Source organism: Callospermophilus lateralis, chromosome 16 (genome assembly GCF_048772815.1).
Source record: "Callospermophilus lateralis isolate mCalLat2 chromosome 16, mCalLat2.hap1, whole genome shotgun sequence".
Classification (NCBI taxonomy): domain Eukaryota; kingdom Metazoa; phylum Chordata; class Mammalia; order Rodentia; family Sciuridae; genus Callospermophilus; species Callospermophilus lateralis.
Window position 1 is genome coordinate 45,334,162 of NC_135320.1, and position 12,798 is coordinate 45,346,959.

At 32.0% G+C, this 12,798-nt stretch overlaps 1 protein-coding gene across 1 annotated transcript in view; it reads left to right on the top strand.

Annotated features, from left to right (window-relative positions):
* Positions 1-12,798, top strand: part of Cnbd1 (cyclic nucleotide binding domain containing 1) — a 417,739-nt gene that overhangs the window by 109,263 nt on the left and 295,678 nt on the right. The gene's annotated exons all lie outside the window — the stretch shown is intronic.

Consider the following 12,798-nt stretch of genomic DNA (forward strand, 5'->3'; position numbering starts at 1 on the left):
CAAATGTGAGTAGGATACCAAGTTGATTCTTGATAAATAGCAACAGATAATTGCTGGAAACACTTAAACATTTTATTGGATGGACACAATTTGAAATTTTATTAGATGGCCACACCTTGAACTTACTTTCTGCCTGAGCTAAGGCAGACTATCATGATGGAAGGGTGTGAGAGAGGAATACTGATCAAGACTTGGCACCTGGAAGCAGAGACAGACAGAGCCACTCTCCAGGAAGAAAATATATACCCCAAAGGCACCTGAATCACCCACCTCCTCTAGCCACACCTACTTGCCTCAGTTAATACCACTGGATCCCTACAAGGGGATTAATAAACTGATTAGGTTAAGACTATCATAACTCAGTCATTTTACCTCTAAATTTTCTTGCGTTATCTCACATGAGCTTTTGGGGGACACCTCATGTCTAAACCATAACATTATACAAATTTGAAAGAATGAAGGTAGGCAGTTTAGGAAGAGAATAGTATCATGGCCCAGGCATTTTCAGATATTAAGGTATCAAAATCTTACAGAACTATTAATTTCAATACTATTTGACAATATCACTTTTCACATGATATCATCATTATATTTTTATATTATTCATTTTTTCAAAACAGTATGGCAGGATGTCTTGGCCTTTTATTTTAAATGTTTACTCTTTTTCAAGTGTTCTTAGAATTGATTTGTTAGATCATTCATTGAAACAAATAATATCAAAAAATAAATCTTGGTTTCAAATCAAATTTTCTATGTGTTAAGGAATAGAAAACATCTAATATATCATGTAAAATGAAAGCTGTCCAAAAATTATAAAATATAGGAATATCTTTTAGAATCTAAATAATATTTAATTACTTGTGATTTTTTACACTGATGATGAAACAAAACACTTTGATACTTTCCAAGTATTTAATTTTGTATGATTTGTTTTTAATTTTATTTATTTATCTTTGATAGTGTGCTCCCAAGATGTAGGCTCTCTATTCGCCTCAGTGGTTGTTTCTTTTGCAGAGAAGCAGTTTTTTAGTTTGAATCAATCCTATTTATTAATTCTTTCCTTTAATTCTTGTGCTTTAGGAGTCTTATTAAGGAAGCAGGGGCCTAATTCCATATGATGGAGATTTGGGCCTACTTTTTCTTCTATTGATAGGGGATTCTTTACCATGGGTGCTTTACCACTTAGCTACACCCCAGCTCTTTTTAAATTTCATTTTGCTGCAGTGTCTTGCTAAGTTTACCAATTAGTTGGCTGTGAACTTGGGATCCTTCTGATTCAATCACTTGAGTCTCTGAGATTACAGATGCATGCTACAGCACCTGGCTTGTCTGATTTATTTTATAGAGTTTCCTCATCTGGATAAAGGATTCCACAAAAATTTGTATGGATTTTGAATGGCAATTTACCATATAACATTGTACAGAAGAGAAAAATTTTGAGAACTTTCATGAGGATACAAGATATCTTTGTAAAAATTAAATCATTTAAAATAAGACTGCTTTAGTTGTTTCTTAATCATAGAAAGTGATTAAGAAATAAACAAGTTAACATTCTTTTGTGTATAAGAGAATAAATCTGTAGGTAGAATGAATGAAGTACAGAGTAGATGGATTGATGAGGAAGGAGGAAAGGGAGAGAGCTAAATTGTGATCCCAAATTATAACTAAATTTTTTTTCTATTCTATGGGAAGCATTTTTTTAATTCTCCAAAAGGAACAACATTGTTTTTAAATAGGTTTATGGGGTCTTATGTATTTATTCCAAATCACTTTCTATTTGAGATCAAATATTTTGCATATATTTAAAATTAAAATAAATTAAAATAAAAATGTTACAAAAGCATTCTTTTTAAAAGGGTCTTTTCAAGTGTATGCTAATGAAGAGACCTACAATAATGACAGCCAGAGAATCAAATTCTGCCTTCATAGTGTTAACTTCATTGCAATTAATAGAGCTAGCACAGCTGTGTGGGAAGCGAGGTTTTTTTTTTTTTTTCTCTTCCTTTTCTATCTCTTCTCTCCCTTCCCCTCGTCTTTCCTTCCAGTTTTAAAGACTTCTACCTGTTAAACTATTATTTTAATTTGAGCAAGATAATAGTATATGTATGTAACAAAATGTATTTTAAATTCTACTTAATTTCCAGAGTGTGAATTTACATTTCAAAATTAAATGGGGGGCCTGTTGGGCTATTTTATAATTTTCAAAATGCTTGGGCTCAGTAATCACTTCTGATTTGAAGACAATATCAAGAAGCAAAAGAGTAACATTTGAATGTTACATAATATATCAAATCAAGATGACAAGAGTATGTATGAATGAAAAGATACTTCAGTGGGGATGGTTGTTTAACTTTTTCCCAGCTTTACTAAGGTACTATTGACAAATAAAATTTATATATATTTAAGCTGAACAGAGATGTTTTGATATACAGATAAGTTGTGAAATGATTAACACAATCAACCATGTGGATGATATATTCATCACCTCACCTTGTTACCACTTTTCTTTTTCCTTTTTTTTTTTTTTGTGGTGGGAATGTTTGAGCTCTCTCTTAGCAAATTTCAAGTACACAATATGATGTTATTAACATGGTATTAAATTGATATTAATTCCATGTTGTATTAATACCATGTTGTGTATTAGGTCTCCAGAAGCTACTCATTATATAATTGAAAGTCCATAAACTTTGACCAACACCTTCCTTTTCTTCTACATGCCAACCCCTGGCAACTACCATTCTATTCTCTCTTACCGAGTTTGACTACATGTATGCACATGTATGCACCACACCTGGTGAGTTTGACATATTTTTAGCAAATATTCTCACCACAAAAAAAGAAAAGTGAAGACTAGCTGAAGTGAATATGTTATCCATATGCTTGAATATGTTAATCATTTTATAATTTAAATGAATATCAGAGTATCAAATTGTGCAACATAAATATATATAAATTTTACATATCAATCATACCTCCTTAAATTAAGTAACCATCCCCCCCGCACTGAGTATATTTTCATTCATACATGAGATCATGCAGTATTTCTCTTTCTGTTTCTGGCTTATTTCACTTAAAATAATGTCCCCCAGGCTCATCCACGTTGTCACAATGCCAGGATTTCTGTCTTTTATAAAAACTGTATAATATTTCATTGTGTATTGATAGAGTAATTTTTATCCACTCATTTGTTTATGGACACTAGGTTTTTTTCTGAATTTTGGTATTGGGGAATAATGCTGCAATAAACAAGGAATGTAGATATTTCTTAGAGTAATTTCATATTCTTTGGATAAGTACCAGAAGTGTGACTGCTGAATCATATGGAAATTCTATATAATATTACAAGGAAAATCCATACTTTTTACATAATGGCTGTACTATACTAATTTGCAATCCCTCCAAAGTCTTCCCTTTTCTCCACATCCTCACCAAAACTTGTTACCTTTTGACTTTTTCAAAGTAATCATCCTGACAGCTGTGAGGTGGTATCTCATTGGGCTTTTGATTGACAGTTTAAAAAGAATGCTTTAAAATATCTATTTATTTTAATTTAAAACAATATCAAGGGATATTTTTTAAATATAATGTGGTTGTGGGGGTGGACATTTGTTTGTCCTGCAAGAGCCACAGCAGTTCCAAGTGGCTGCCCTGTGTGAGGGAGATAGGGGAAGGATGGGAAAGGGTCCCACAGTATTTTGTTACAAGAGTTTTAATATTACTTCTTCGAAACCATTGGATCATTGGGTTTTATGGGAAACAATTTAATGCCTTTATTTTACAGGTTAATTTATTTCTTAATTAGTTTCTTGGTATAATAATATTTAAATTATAAAGTTTATGACATTTTATTTATAATGTGTTTTCATTTTGAGGAATTAGTTTCTTGAAAACATTGTCTAGACTCGTAAAAATAAAATAATGACACTAACAAATTGAAGAGTTTGACTAGTCCATATTCATCTGGTCCTTAGTGTACTGTGACAGACCCATGATTTGTATTCAACATTTCATATAGAAATTAGAGTCACAAACATAATTAATTGAGAGTAAAAGTTTAAAAAAATAGTGTTTTTTTTAGTGAGTGCTATACATTGTTTATTAATTTTGACACATATGCATTTCCAAAAATATCATCACACAACAAAGACAATTAGTAGTCAAGATAACTGTTTCTAAAAATTTCAGAAGATATGCTTGATGGCACTAATTTCTTTTTAAAAGCCGCTTGCTAAATATTTTATGGATCCTGGATTTAATAGAAGTAACCATGGAAACTGTCTCACAATACTTTGTGGTTGAATGGGATTTAAAATATCCATTTTAAAACATAAACACTGACAGCTGTAAGAATATTTACATTTCTTCAAATTTTGATTTGATGGTACTGCTTGGAGAATGAGAGAATTAAATATTAAAATAGAAACAGTTTTAGATATTCTTGGAATTCTTTAAAATATTCCCTGGTACTTTGGTTAATCTTTATATATTTCCCAAATTGAGCGATTGTAGTGAACAATCAGGAAAATTATAGATACTCTATCTAGGTACTTGGAAATCACCTGCTCCTTTACCTTCATACTTCATTTCCATTGTCTCATTCTTCTCTTATCCTTTCATGTTAATCTACAGGAGTTTGTATCTTTTAAACATTCTTGGAATTGGAAATTGCCAATGTATTTTGATGCTTTTCATAATTTTCTCAGAAATGCAATATTTTGTTAGCATTTTTTTTGTAAAAATGTGCTTGCTTGCCATGTTATCTCAAGTGATAATGAGGCATTATCATTTTTGTTTATTGCAGTATTTATTTAATAGTGTTTTGTTTAAAATTTAAAGCTGGCTTGGTATAGCTGCACATGCCTGTAATCTCAGCAACTCCAGAGGCTAAGGTAGGAGGATGGCAAGTTTGAGGCCAGCCTTAGCAACTCAGTGAGACTCTGTCTCAAAATAAAAAACAAAACAACAACAGCAACAACAACAAAAAGTGTCTGGGATTGTAGTTCAGTAGTAGAGCACCTGTGGATTCTATCTCCATTACCAAAAAAAAAGCTGCATTCATATTATTTAACTGTTTTTACTCATTTGTATGCTATTTTAGGTTTGACAATCAAGGTTATGAAAGGTTAGCTTCATGAAATGAATTATAAAGATTTCCATTCCTTTCATTTCTTGAAAATAGTTTAAATAAAGTATTTTTAAACTTGACAATTATGTTTGATTTTTATTAAAGTATAACTGTCCATAGCCTAAAATATAAAATTGTAATAAAAGGTTTAAAGTAGAAATAAAGGTCCCTTGGCCCTTTATTTCTTATTTTCAAGGGCAGCTCTCCTGATGCCAGCTCTTTTGACTCTTGTCTATTTATTCCACTACTTACATCCATATGTATAAGTAGATACTTGACTATACTTGTGGCAGAAATGATGAGGTTTGCCTCTCACATAGCAGAGGCTGATGTGAGATTGAACTTTATTTCTTGAGAAAATGTTGGAAAGGCAGATAATCCAAGGAAGGTATGGCAACTCAGCAGTATGAAGTTCTCAGGGATTATCTTGAGGACTTCCATCTCATGGTTCAGATGAGCATGTCCTTCTCTGGTAATGTTCCCTTATTGCCCAGGTAGCTACTTCAGCCCATCTGAAGTATTTTCATCTTGCAAAAAGGGAGAGTGAAATGAGTAAGAATGTCCCAGCTCTGCTGAAGTGAAGACAGTGGAGAAATACCTAGAACTGGGTCATGTGTCACACCTGGAGCAAGTGAAGTAGGGAAATACAGCCAGATGTCTCCAGAGCACTCTGTGGCTGTGGAAATGTTGGGAGAGAAATGAGAGGGCAGGGAGTATAGCAGTTTTCGGCCACTTTTATCTCTTAGTTTTGCAATTCCAGACATTTTCTGTTGATTTATTTTGGAAACTTGGAATTGAGATCTCTCATACCCCCTAAATTTCATGTTTTGTTCCTCTCCATAATTCATGCTTTTTCCCACTTTTTAAAAATTTATCTGTTTTCAGTTTCTCTGTTATTTTTGCAGAATAAATATTCATTACAGCTGTCCCATATACCTTTAGATTTCCTTTCTCAGATTTTTTTTTCTTGGAGATAATAATGTCCTTGATTATTCATTTACTCACTTGTTTCTTCATCTAACATTCATTTATCTCTGTTCCAAAAAGAGTAAAATGCTCTCAATAAGGTCAGCTATGTCAGGTAATTCATTCATTCTGTCTGTCTATCATCATCTGTTTTACTCCCAGAAGTTAAGCCCTCTGCCCTCCTATTTTATTCTATACTAGATGCTCTCTTCTGGGATTCATCCACGCCCCCTGCATCCTGTGAAGTCTCTTTCACTTTTACTGTAAAGATCAAAACTGTTTGACCAGTGCTGTGTCTTTTTTCTCTTTTCATTTTACTGATGGACAAGGAAGGGGTTCATCAACAATGGCCCTTCTTTTTATCAAATAGTGAAGGCTGTGAGCAGTGGACAAAAAGCACTGGCCTGAGGGTGTTTTGCTCTCTTCATTTTTCACCTCCATCTCATCTCATCTCACAAGAGCCCAGATTTCAGTGAAACTCAAATCCTTCCTTAAATGCAAAATTTCTTTTGAAAAAGCCCAACTCATGATTGTCAAAATGGGGCTATAACTTTTTGTGGCTGCTTAGAATGAACAGTGTCCCTGCCTCTCCTGTACCAGTGGGAAAATGTCTGCTCAAAGCTTCCCAAATGGTGCTGGCTTGACTAAACTTGCCATGCAAGTGACAAGCAGGACTGTGAGATAAGAAGTGACTAAATAGGATTAGTGTCCTTAATCAGGGCTAATCAATCATTTCAAGTGGAAAATTTATTTGCGTTTGTTCAGCCGACTACAACTGCATCAACAGTAGAGTGTAGAATACTGCAAACAGTTATATTTTTAAGATGATTTATAATCTCCATAAATGGCTAATTTATTTTTTTCCTATGAACTTTCTTAATCATAAAGATTTAATCCTCCTAATCTCCTTCCCCCACTGACCTTCCAGAATGGATTTTATAGTCATTTACATTCATTCAAACTTATATTCTGATTTTCTAATGGAATTTCTGCCACAATTTAATTATTTAGCATGAGTTGACCATGCCTAAATGTACTATGTTGCTTCTAACCTGAAATTTGTGTGACATTTCAAATAGCTTAATTTATCTTTGCCTCATGTGTTCCAAGCAAATGTATTTCAGAGAATATGAAAATTGTGTAAGAAAATATAATTTTAATGTATGATATATAGGCATGGAGTCCCAAATAGTTATTTTTTAAAGGAACGCTGACAGAGGGCTACACAACTCTCCTAATGGGTTCTCTGCAGGCATTTCCATAATTATTCTACCCTGTGGTATGTACTGTCAGCACAGCTAAGTTTGACAGAGCAAATGAAATGATCAATGTTATTCAGAATCTATTTTCAGCTGAGCAATGATTGCTGAGTGCAGATAGTCACTTGTCCATTGGTGAGTACTCTCATTAGTGACAATGAAGGCTGTGACACCAGCTGAATGAAAAGTGAACTGAGATTGTTGCTAGCTAGCAAGTCAACTCCCAGCAAGTGGTAATATTCATTCAAAGCATTAGCCAACTATGGAGGTCTTCAATGACAGTTGGAGTTGCTTTCAATTTCTGTGTAGGTACTTATTTTATTAGTTATTCAGGGTAAAGTTAATTTCAATAAATAATTCTTGACAGTGACAGCTTCTTTCAGCACTGTCATTTTTGATTTGAAAAAGAAAAGGGCATATCACTGGTTGTGGGTATTTGTTGTGTTTTGCATATCAGTGAACTTTTATTATCTTCCTAGAAGGCCCCTAAATTATTAAGAAGAATGGACAGTTTTAAAAGTTAATATTCTGATTAGTTATTCTAAATCACATAAATATTGTCAAAATGCTTTGTACATTATACTTCATTTTCCCTTGAAATTTAATAGAATTTAATGTAACTCTTGGAGCTTAGATTCAATTCAAAATGGAGAAGATGGGTCTCAATGGTAATACATATGAAAAAATAGGATTTTGAATTATTATAATCTTAGTACAAGCCATCTATTGGTGCAGCTGCTGATGGAATTGGCATATAGTTGCATTAATAGTATAACATTTGAAACAATGCAACTTATAGTACAGACCAGATCCATGAAAAGCATGTGTTCACTTTTGTTTGTGTATCCTGGAAGGGATCTTGAGAACTGTAACCCATTCAGATGAAGGTCACCAGAATAGTGAGTATTCTGACATATAATGAACCATTCAAGTAAGGAACCTAGCTACAGAAAAGAATGCATAGGAATTGCACGGATAATTGACAGTTGTCTTCAAGTTCATTCTCATCTGTTTAACACTTAGGGTAAGTGATTATCCTTTTAGGGTAAGTGATCCAGTTTGATCAGAATGGCAGAGGTTTAAATTCCGACACAGTCACAATACCAATTTCATGAAAAGTAACTTACCAATCAGAATGCTAACGTATTCATGTATAATTAAAAAAAATAAAAATATTATGAACCTGGTAGGTCCATGATAGCCAGTGAGCCATTTATTTTTATCACTGTTAGCAAGTGACTGGAAAAAAAGATGAACTATAATCAGAACGTTCTATTAATCAAAATTATGAAATCATCATAATAATTATTTAAATGCTACATAGCTAAATTGACCCAGTCTCTGGTTGACAGTGCTTAATTACATGGCTCAGGACACCTCCCCTGGAATGCTGCATAAATTTTGAGACTTTTCTTTTCTATGTGTTAGGGTAACCAACTTCTTTGTATTCCATTTCTGCCTCCCCAAAGAAATATTCACAATAATTTGAAAACTTGGATATTCCAAAATTTAATTAAATAATTACCTATACTTTTGTTCTATTTCTAGAGTGGTTAGTTACATTGATTGCATGGGTGTATTTATTTATTATTTTTAGTTAAATTCAGAGTGTACTTTTATGTATCATAATTCCACATAAATGTTACACACATTATTAATGCTTGATACACTGACAAAAACCAAGTAAAAATTTTGCCAATTTTGGAAATTGTTTTTATTAGATTGTTACATAATATTTTGAAAAGTTGTAATTATTTCAAATATTGTGATTAAAACAATATATGTATATGTGAAATTATTATTAAATATTAATTTTGTTACTATTTCCTTATAATATATTAATTATGTTCTAATATCTGATCACCATAGTGTACCTTTAGGTTGATATACTATCTTTAGGCCTCTCTGGAATTTGTAAAGAAAAAAGGTTTGGATTAGATGATATTGAAGATTTCTTCCAGAAATAAAATTTTATATTTGCCTCAATTATGTAGATTAAGAAATAGCAACTTTGCATCCCTGGGATGAACCCCACTTGATCATGGTGCACTATCTTTTAAATATATTTTTGTATTTGATTTGCAAGAATTTTATTGAGAATTTAAAATTTTTTATTTAGTTGTAGTTGGAAACAATACTTTCATTTCATTTATTTATTTTTATGTGTTGCTGAGGATTGAACCCAGCGCCTTGTATGTGCTAGTACTCTACTGCTGAGCCATAACCCCAGCCCCAAGAATTTTTGCATCTAAGTTCATTAGAAATATTGGTCCTAAGTTTTCTTTCTTTGATGTGTCTTTGTCTGGTTTTGGAATCAGGGTGATATTGGCCTCATAGAATGAGTTTGGAAATGTTCCCTCTTTTTCTATTTCATGGAATAATTTGGGGAGTTTGGTATTAGTTCTTCTTTTAAGGTCTTGTAGAACTCAGCTGTGTCTCCATCTGGTCCTGGGTTTTTCTTGGTTAGTAGGCTTCTGATGGTGTCTTGTATTTCATTGATTGAAATTGATCTGTTTAACTTGTATATATTGTCCTGATTCAGTTTGGGTAAATCATCTGAATTGTCATATGACAAATCTAGAAATTTTTCAGTTTTCAATATTTTCTATTTTATTGGAGTTACAAATTTTCAAAATAATTTCTAATTATATTCTGTATTTCTGTAGTGTCTGTCATGATATTTCCTTTTTCATCACAGATTTTAGTAATTTGAGTTTTCTCTCTCCTCTTTGTTAGCATGGCTAAGGGGTTTATCAATTTTATTTATTTATTTTCAAAGAACCAACTTTTTGTTTTGTCAATTTTTAAAATTGTTTCTTTTGTTTCAATTTCATTGATTTCAGCTCTGATTTTAATTATTTATGTCTTCTATTGCTTTTGATGTTGATTTATTTTTCTTTTTCTAGGGCTTTGATATGTAATGTTAGGTAATTTATTTGTTGACTTTTTTTTTTCTTTTAAGGAATGAACTCCATGCAATGAACTTTCCTCTTAATACTGTGTTCATAGTGTCCCAGAGATTTCGATATGGTTTTATCAATGTTCTCATTTATCTCTTAAGAGTTTTTTTATTCTCCTATTTGATGTCTTCTGCAATCCATTGTTCATTCAATAGAATATTATTTTTAATATGTCTCCAGGTGTTGAACTAGCTTCTATTTTTTACTTTATCATTGATTTCTAATTTCATTCCATTATGATCTGATAGAATACAAGGTAGTATCTCTACTTTTTTGTATTTGCTAAGAGTTGCTGTGTGGCATAATCCATAGTCTATTTTAGAGAAGGATCCATGTGCTGCTGAGAAGAAAGTATATTCACTCATTGATGGGTGAAATATTCTATATATGTCTGTTAAGTCTAAGATCTATAATGGGGGTGGGGGATCATGGAAGGAATGGAGGAACTTTGAATAGGGCAGAAGTGAGGGAGCATGGGGATAGAAAAAATGATGGAATGATATGGACATTATTACTTTAAGTACATGTATGAAGTCACAAATGGTGTGACTCTACTTTGTGTATAACCAGAGAAATGAAAAATATGTTCTATATGTGTATTATGAATTGAAATACATTCTGCTGTCATGTATAACTAATTAGGATAAATAAATAAATTTAAAAAAGAAAAATCATTATTCTGCTGGCTGAATTTAAACATAGGTATTATGAATTTGCTTGCTGTCATCACTGGTCAAGGGAAGTATGTGGAAGCATTATCTGATGATGCTACTGAAGAGTCGAGCTCCACTGTTGAATGGTGAGATGTTAAATATGTCTGCATCTGATGCTCAAAAATGAACAGTCTTCAAATATTAATAATTTGATTGTATTCATTCCAGTGAATAAGTGTGGGAAAAAATTATAAAGAAGCCCTAGAAAAAATACAAGCTTTTCTTAAAGTGCATATGTGGTAAGCCTTAAAAATACAGTCCACTCTCATAATCATGCAGATAGATATTAAGGGATCACTCATAGTCTCTTCACTTTGCTCTTGAAATTGCAAATCCCTGATAGAATATTTTTCCTTTGAGTTTTGAAGGCATTTACAAAAGTTTTAAGGCATATATCATTTAGATAAACATCTCATATTTGAAAAAAATTGATAAGGTAAATAAGGAATTTTTTTTTTAAGAGAGAGAGAATCTTTTTTTTTGTAGATGGACACAACACAATGCCTTTATTTTTGTGTGGTGCTGAGAATCGAACCTGGGTCCCGCCCATGCTAGGTGAGCACTCTACCACTGAACCACAAGTCCCAGCCCCAATAAGAAATGTTTTAAGTAAAAGCAAGTAGCATTTGATCATAAATATTTTTATCTTTTTTCTACCATTCTCCAGTGTGTCAAGTATTTCTTTTAGAGATTTTGGAGTACTCTATGCTTCATAATCTTCCAAAATTAAAAATTTTTAACAAAGGCCATCTGCTTTTACTCAGTACTTAATTTGTAACATTGCACTGTTAAAAATTTGCCTTTTAAAAATATAATTGATCTCCATGAAGGTATAATTTTTTTTATGCTTCATAATAAACTTAGTATTTTATCTAAGAAGAACTAAAAGCATCTTTCCATTTTTATGTTCCTCTCCAATGTGGAATTTAGATAACCACTCACAAATAGAATAGTTAGCAAGGACTTTTTCTTGGAAATAATTATTCAAAAAGATACCCAGTAACTGCTATATTCTAAAAAGATGTACAAACATTGTTCTTTATAGCTTTAGCAAATTAGACTTTGAAAATATGTTCAGCATTCTGAGGTGTGGACAAGCAATCATCTGTTCTTTCAGTATTTAATTGGTTTTTTAATTGCATCTGTGATTTTGACCTCCAACATAAACAAGCATGACTTACTGGGTTACTCACACAGCAGTCAAAATGCTTATAGATGTAGGTTATCTTACTCATCAAATTCTGGCAAAGTTTTCAGCTAATTTACAAATGACTTGCACATAGGGGGACATTTAAAATTTGTGTTTCCAATGAATGGCTTTAATATTTTTTATACATATATTTTTATAATTGTAAGAAAAAACATTATTTTTTATTTTGAAAACGATAAGAAGGATTATCAGATGATATTCATTTCAATAAAATTTAATCTTTACATCAAAGCTTTGAAAATGGTTATTTTTAATTTAGTACTAGGGTTTGAACATAGGCCCAGTATTTACTAGGAAGGTACTCTGCCACTGAGCTACATCTCTAGTCCTTTAAAAAAAAAAAAAAAAAAAATATATATATATATATATATATATATATATATATATATATATATATATATACACACACATACATACATATATAGAGAGAGAAATGGGGTCTTGCTAATTTGCCCAGAATGGCCTTGAACTTGTGATTCTCCTCTCTTTGCCTCTTGAGTAACTGAGATTACAGACTAATAACTTACATTAAGAAACAAAAAAACCAAAATTACACTTATGCCAG